Source organism: Condylostylus longicornis, unplaced genomic scaffold (assembly GCF_029603195.1).
Source record: "Condylostylus longicornis isolate FDR11 unplaced genomic scaffold, ASM2960319v2 ptg000056l, whole genome shotgun sequence".
Classification (NCBI taxonomy): Eukaryota; Metazoa; Arthropoda; class Insecta; order Diptera; family Dolichopodidae; genus Condylostylus; species Condylostylus longicornis.
The window spans coordinates 241,959-250,490 of NW_026578025.1; positions in this window are offsets into that span (position 1 = coordinate 241,959).

Sequence of the window (8,532 nt, forward strand, 5' to 3'; positions counted from 1 at the left end):
TGTATCTAATCATCAGCGATGAAACTAATTATTTATGCGTAAGCTATCAAATTGATATAAACTAACAAACTATTTCATATTTCAGTGTAACTTAACTAATAACCGTACTATTGATTTCTATTATAACAATATTGTCTCGAATTTTATTACATATTAAATGTAATGAATACATATAAAAAAAAATTATACATACATATAAAAAAAAATTTCTATACATATAAAAAAAAAATGAATTTTCATTAAAAACATTTAAATCAGCTATTCTATTATTTGTTTTTTCATTAAGTTTAAGTATGAAAGAACAAATAATTTCCAATTGTTTGAATCATGGTTATGATAATGTCCATAGTTTTATTCACATAGTGAATTTCAGGTTAATTTTTATAAATGAAAACAGACGTTAAAGAAGCATAATATAATACGCTTTTTCTCTTGTATCTTCGACAAAAATTGATGATGCGTATGCAATTTTTGTGGGAACATTTTTAATAAAAAAAAGTTTAAAAAAAAGTTTTGAATAATAAAAAATAATAATAATAATAATAAAATAAAAACTTTGAAACGAGAATTATAGTATAATTCGTTTCTCGTTTTTTGAATAAAAAATCGCTGACCACGCGTCTGCGAATTTTTATGAAAAAATAATGTGTGCGTTAGAATGAATACCTCTTGGAAATAAAAATTTTGTATTATAATTTAGGCTTAAGGATAGAATAAAGTATTGTGTTCAATAAAGTATTGTACGCAAAATAGATAAAACAAGAGCTATGTTTTATTTAAATACTGTACATACATATTACTGGTACACAGGCGCGGTTCTGATGTATTCGTCGCCCTAAGCGGTTCCTAAAAAGTGCGCCCCCCCCCCCCCCTTCAACCATTTCACCTAATTTATTACTGTGAACAAAATTTAAATCATAAAGCACTATCTTGTAACCTTATTATGCTGAATTATAAAATTAAAGTCTGGAACTAAACTTTCAATTTTTTGTTTTATAAATTCCAAAACAAGGTAATTTATTTAACTGAATGCTTTTTTATGAAGTTATGATCAGAGTTATATCAATCATTTAAACTTGATTTTTTGATTTTAACAACCAAAAAATTTACTTTTTGACGTTAGTGAAACTTATTGTAAAAGGTTCTATGAAAATTATATCAAATGAACTTTTTCAAAGCTTATTTGAATATAAAAAAGAGTAAAAAATTATTTTTATTTTTATTCGTAATTTTAAATTTACGAATAAAATTTGGCTTTTTATTTCACAAATCGCCTGAGAAATTAAGCAGCGTATAAAAAAAGTTTCGACTTGCATTCAAAAATTTAAGGAAAATCAAAGTTTCGTTCTAAAATTTATGACTTGAAAACTAAGCTTTTTATGTGCATTGGTACAAGCTTTTATGCTGTTCATTAAATTTTTTTGATTTTATTAAAATAAATCCATTTTTAATTTTGGAGTTAAATGTGTGAAACAAAATATTGCGCCATTTCATTTTACTTTTATTGTTTGGATGATTTACACAAGATCAATTCAACGTAAAATTCTTAATATTCGCTTGATTATTAAACAACATTTTTCCAATTCAATATAAGTAGTAGATATTACCAATTAATATTTAATTCTGTGATTGATAACAGTTTTTTCAAAAACGAAAGCAGAACATAGTAGTAGAAATTCATAACGATCATGTAATTTTGAAATTCATTCAAAATTTTTTGTTGTTCAACAAAAAGAAAATATTGGTATACACAATATCAATATCAAGCTACGCATTTCATTATTTAAGAATATTGCTCTCATTCTCTTTTTCTAATTTCTTTCTATTCTCATTCTTAATTTTTGTTTTGTTTTTTTTTTGTTCTTGTTGTTTACTAATGCAATAGTATAGAGAAAAAGTAATACATTATAATAATGTGTTTGTTTGTTTGGTGAGTGGGCGACAACTAAGCATAAATAAAATTTTGCATATATGGAACAATTTACATATAATGTGTACGAACGAGTGTAGCCAGGGAGATCACTAAGCATAATAAAAATTTTGCTTTGTGATATAATTATATGTGTACGAGCGAGTGTTGATAGGAAGCAATCTCAGCAAAATAAAAATCTTGCTTTATGAGATAATTATATGTGTACGCATGAGTGTTGATCTTATTGATATTAAACAATATAAATTATGTGTGCGTGTGTATTTTTGAATATTGTTGTTTTTTGTGTATCTTGCTTCTATGCATATTATATGAGATGATTTCACTTATGTATATGTAGGATTGAATGTGTATAGCTGTATGAAATAATATTTTCTGCGTATAGGCATAATATACGAATTTATTCTAATTTATTCTGATGATTCATACATTGAAAAAAATATTTTGTGTATTTGTACAATAAATAAAAAAAATCTGATGTGGTCAGCACATAACCGACCGCATTGTGTATTGTCTAGTTAAATGAAAGTGTTACAGAATATTATAAAAATGTCTGTTAAATACTTCTTTCCAATTTTTAGGACATTAGTAAGCTTATAGTTAACATACCCAGAAAAATGTATTAGTAGAGTTTCGCTTTGTGCTACCCGAATTCCCTGAAATGCTCGCCAGTTACTTTCGGTAACAACCAGAACTCAAATATCAAATTTCAAGAAATTCCATCAATTTGTTCTGTGGATATGGTGAAAAATGTAAAATCGGCCCGCAAATCAGTTCTCGAGCCCTGATCTTTCCAAAAAATTTATATCTTCATTGTTTTAATACGAGGAGTTCATATATTAAATTTCAATGAAATCGGTTGATTATTTCTCTTTATATACACAAAAATGTATATTTGGCCAGTAGTAAACGTCTATTTGCCGATGCCTGATTTCTTCCAAAACATACGAATTTTTGCGGACGGTCGAGCTGAGCTTATATATAAAATTTCAAGTAAATCGGTTGAATATTTTCTTCAAAATGTTCAAAAATGTAAAACAGGCCCGCTAAAAAGTGCAGTTCCCGAGGCCTGATATATACCAAAAGTTGATCGATCCGTGCCATAGTGGAAACAAACTTACATATAAAATTTCATCGAAATCGGTTCAGCCGAACTTGAGATACACGCGTGCACACACAGACCGACAGACGGACAGACCGACAGACCGACAGACCGACAGACCGACAGGTTGCTAAAAATAGTTTATTTACACTTCCCTACTATGGAGAAGTACGTTCCCACCGAAAACTAGATATGCAAAATTTGTTGCCATCACATAACCTACCTATTGTTTACACAATACGGTCGGTAATAAAAGAGTAGTGTAGAGTAAGAAAATGTGTGAATAATTTTTATTCTATGAACATTTCATTGTACGGTGCAAAAGGAAAATATATGAAGATCAATACTAAGTGTTTTGCGTAACTGACCGTTTTTTTTCATGCACATTTTTTATGTTATTAGGAATAAAATATTATGTTTGTATGTAGGTCCATTTTATCAAGTAAATTTCGCTGTAAATTGAATTAAATTTGTATTAAAATTTTTTTTTTTTTAATTTATGGTTTTTTAAAGTTTCTAATGGCGCCCCTGCTTTTCTGTCGCCCACTGCAAATGCATACTTTGCATATATGAACCGTCCGGCCCTGCTGGTACAGAAGCGGTTGGATGCGCTTAGCGTTTCTTTTTTAGTACAAATACAATGAACGTATAACATACGAGTAATATAATAAAAAAACGTGTTGTATCTTTATACAAAAAGTGCATCGAACAACTTTTTTGCACTGGGTGTATTAATAAAAATTAATACATAGTATCAATAAAATTTTTTTACATCAAAATAGCCAATCTGCTGTGGTCAGCACGTAACCGACCGTATTGCATATTGCCTAGATTAGTAACAGTATTCCAGAAAATTATAAAAATTCGTTTTAAACACTTCTTTATCAATTAATAGGGACACTAATAAGCTTTTGTTTAATATACCTGAAAAAATGTGAATTTGGCTCTTAGTAGAGTTTCATTTTTTGCCGTCCGAAAAGTTCGTCAGTAACTTCTGGTAACAACCAGAACTCAAATATTAAATTTGAAGAAATTCCACCAATCCATTCCGTAGATATGGTAAAAAATGTATAATTGGCCCCCATATCAGTTTCCGAGCCAAAATTTCTTCCCAGAAAATTTATAGATTCATTGATTTAACACCTCGTAATGAAATTTTAAATTTCAATGAAACCAGTTAATTATTTTTCTTTATATACGCAAAAATGTATATTTGGCCCGTAGTTTCAGTCAAAACTTACAAATATATCTTTTGAAAATTAAAAAATAAGTGTTTCCTGTTTTGAATATCTCAAATTTTTCTTGAGTATAAATTTTCAATATTGTGATCCTATCATACCTTTCGACGAATAAACTACACCATAACACCATAAATACTTTTCCATTCATACAATCGAATAAACTTTAAAGATGAGTTTATATAAAAAAAATCTGATGTGGTCAGCACATAACCGACCGCATTGTGTATTGTCTAGTTAAATGAAAGTGTTACAGAATATTATAAAAATGTCTGTTAAATACTTCTTTCCAATTTTTAGGACATTAGTAAGCTTATAGTTAACATACTTAGAAAAATGTATTAGTAGAGTTTCGCTTTGTGCTACCCGAATTCCCTGAAATGCTCGCCAGTTACTTTCGGTAACAACCAGAACTCAAATATCAAATTTCAATAAATTCTATCAATTTGTTCTGTGGATATGGTGAAAAATGTAAAATCGGCCCGCAAATCAGTTCTCGAGCCCTGATCTTTCCAAAAAAGTTATATGTTCATTGCTTTAATATGAGGAATTCATATATTAAATTTCAATGAAATCGGTTGATTATTTCTCTTTATATACACAAAAGTGCATGTTTGGCCTGTAGTAAACGTCTAGTTGCCGAGTCCTGATCTTTCCAAAAAATTTATATGTTCATTGCTTTAATACGAGGAGTTCATATATTCAATTTCAATGAAATCGGTTGATTATTTCTCTTTATATACACAAAAATGTATATTTGGCCCGTAGTAAACGTCTAGTTGCCGATGCCTGATTTCTTCCAAAACATACGAATTTTTGCGGACGGTCGAGCTGAGCTTATATATAAAATTTCAAGTAAATCGGTTGAATATTTTCTTCAAAATGTTCAAAAATGTAAAACAGGCCCGCTAAAAAGTGCAGTTCCCGAGGCCTGATATATACCAAAAGTTGATCGATCCGTGCCATGGTGCAAACAAACTTACATATAAAATTCATCAAAATCGGTTCAGCCGAACTTGAGATACACGCGTGCACACACAGACCGACAGACGGACAGACCGACAGACCGACAGACCGACAGGTTGCTAAAAATAGTTTATTTACACTTCCCTACTATGGAGAAGTACGTTCCCACCGAAAACTCGATATGCAAAATTTGTTGCCATCACATAACCTACCTATTGTTTACACAATACGGTCGGCAAAAAAGGGATCATCCTCAACTCTCGCTATTGATCCACTAAAACATTTTTGAAATTTACGTGATTTTAATTAGACTTACAAAACTTTATAGATCTTTTGGACAATACCCTTTTTATTAAAATACGACAACTTGTCAGAGCATCTTCTCTAGTTTAATAAAATCTAAGTTGAAAGGACGGGCAAGGGAAGTGCTTGAAATAAACAACTACGTTACGAGTTGCCTGGAGATTAAAGAAATATTAATTAATAACGTTGCGGATTGAAGTAGCTTAGAGGAGCTCTTGAACGTGGCACAATAACATAAAGACAGCCTTGAGAAGGTGTACCGTAAAGACTTTCGCTTTTATACCAAATCAACGCAGCAGAAAGATCGTAATGGAACTTGTAAGAACAAAAATAATTCTAGAAATAACTATAACCTAAAACTTAGGAATAAGAGTTTGAATACTAATAATAATAGGAATAGCCAACAGTTAAATCGAAAGACTTACACAACTTAGCTAAATAACTTTCTACAAAAACAAAAAAACAATGACTAGAATCATAATGACAGCAGACAGAATAGTAATTGCAATTACGACCATAGTAATTAAAATAACTCACACAGTAGAAAGTTTTCCCCCACAAATCAAAGAAACACCAACCCAAATTACGGAGTGTAAAAGCACTCAACCATCAAATTTAACTTAAAATCCGTTTAGATACCGCTTTTATCCTCATAGAAACTCAAATACACCACCGGGACTGATTTCCATTAATCTTAACTAAGTCCAATGGAATGAGAAAGATGGAGAAATATCATATAGTCAAAATTTTCATGTTAGCCTCGATAACAACCGTTCCCTATATAATTGTTGAAAGTATACAATACCTTTGAAGTTTATTATAGATTCTGGACCCACCCATTCTATAATAAATCCAAATCTCTGCCAATCAAAATATTTACAGGGCAGTAACATCTTAACGGTTCACCAAAATCAAACCGGTTAAAAACGGGTCACCAAAAAGTTAAAATAACTCAGAAAGCCACTATAACATTATTTCAAAAACTCGGTGACCCAAAAAAAAAAACGGTAGAATTTTATGTATTTACGTTCCATAAAACTTACGACGGAATAATAGGAAACGACATTTTACTACCACTACAAACGAAAATAGATTATGAAAAACAATTTTTAACATAAAACATAGTACATTAAAGTTACATTTTATCACGAACGCGAGAATTTAATTTATAACTTAAAAATAAAAGGAGATCGCAAATTGCGCATTCCGATACAGCAAAGAAAAGGATTGACATATCTAAAGAAGTAAGGTTCTTATATTGTACTGTGGCTTTTTGCGAGGGAATTTATAGTGTAGAAAATTACAAAGTTAGGGCAAATTTCAATATTCGCAACGATACCGAAAATTTAATTAATATAAACCCTATTGAAATCCAAGTATTCAATAGATTCAATAAAATTATTTAATACGCATTTATATCTTTCTTTGTAGGCATTATTCTTTAGTTTATCGATATCCCATTTCTTTGGACGTGTTCTAGCCACTCTTCCTCATTTACTTATTTTATGTTTATATTTTACTACTGTTATGTAGTGATCACTGTGACGGTTTGGTGTTCTGTATACTCTAATATTTTGACACGACGATAATCTCCTTTTATTTGTCAAGATGTGATCAATTTGTTTTGTATTATTCGTACCAGGGATTTTCCACGTACCTTACCTTGCAACCACGAGAAAATTCTTAAGTACATAGATTTTTAGAAACTTATTTCCGTAGAACAAAATTTTTACCTATCTCCCCCTCTCTAGAAGTTATGCCCCCAAAAACCATAAAAATTCCATTTTTAACTATTTATTGCAGTGAAACCATAAGCATTTTTCAAATTTTGAAAAAGCAGAAAGTCTTGCTTGTCCTATCGTGGCATACTTAAGTAAAACTTTCAAAAAACAAAATGGCCGTTCAAATTTATCGTTATCTAAAATACGTTTTTTCCAAATTTTTGATGTTATTTTACTTCTAGACCCCAGATTATGGGTGCCTGAGATTTTAACACCTTTTAGACACTAGTAAATAGTTCATTTCGTTGGAAGGAAATTTTTTTCCGTCTCCACCCTCTATCAAGTTATCGCTTCTTGAAATTTTGACGCCTAATATTCCTAAAACCGCAAGCTTTTTCAAATTGATATAAACGCAAAAAGCTAACGTTAAATTCCATGACATTAAAAAATATAATTATTTTCTTTACTCACACAATTAACCCTTAAAATCGAGCACTATGTTAACCTTTCTTTAAATTAATTTTTGCTTTATTTCGAAAACTGCATAAGTATTCATAACTCATTTGGAACTCAAATCATAAAGCATTTGGAATCAAGTAATGAAATTATCAAAACAATTTTATTTTTCTATTTTAAAAATTTAGTTTTTGTATGACGTATTTTACGTTATGATATTATATACATATATATAGCTACTTCTGAGGTGTGAAAGAGTACGGACACTTCTAGAAGGGCTAGAGACATGAGACAAAGATAGAGTTTCAAACATAGAGTTTTGAACACTATTAACACTAATTAATTATACATTCGCGCATTTTATTCGTATACAGTAATTCCTCGCTCAAAGTGCCTGTCGCCGGTAATTTACAATTTGAAGCGGCATCACTAAAAGCGAGGCTCTACAATAAATTACTCAAAAAATATTAGATATAAAAACACTTAATTATTTGTTAAATTTTGTACTTGTTAGAACTTTTCCAAAATAAATTTGAAAAAAAGTGCTTATAGTTTCACTCTGTACGTCCGTCCGTATGTCTGTGTGTCTGTTTACAAAACTTCTAAGATTTGAAGATAGAAAGCTAAAATTTTATATGTACATCGATCTTTATTAGAAATTTATTTCTGTAGGGGAAAATTTTTAGCTATCTCGGCCCCTATAGAAGTTATACCCCCCCAAAACCTTAAAAATTCCATTTTTTAACTATTTATTGCAGTTAAACTATAAGCATTTTTCAAATTTTGCAAACTCAGAAAAATAGTGGCCGGCTTCTT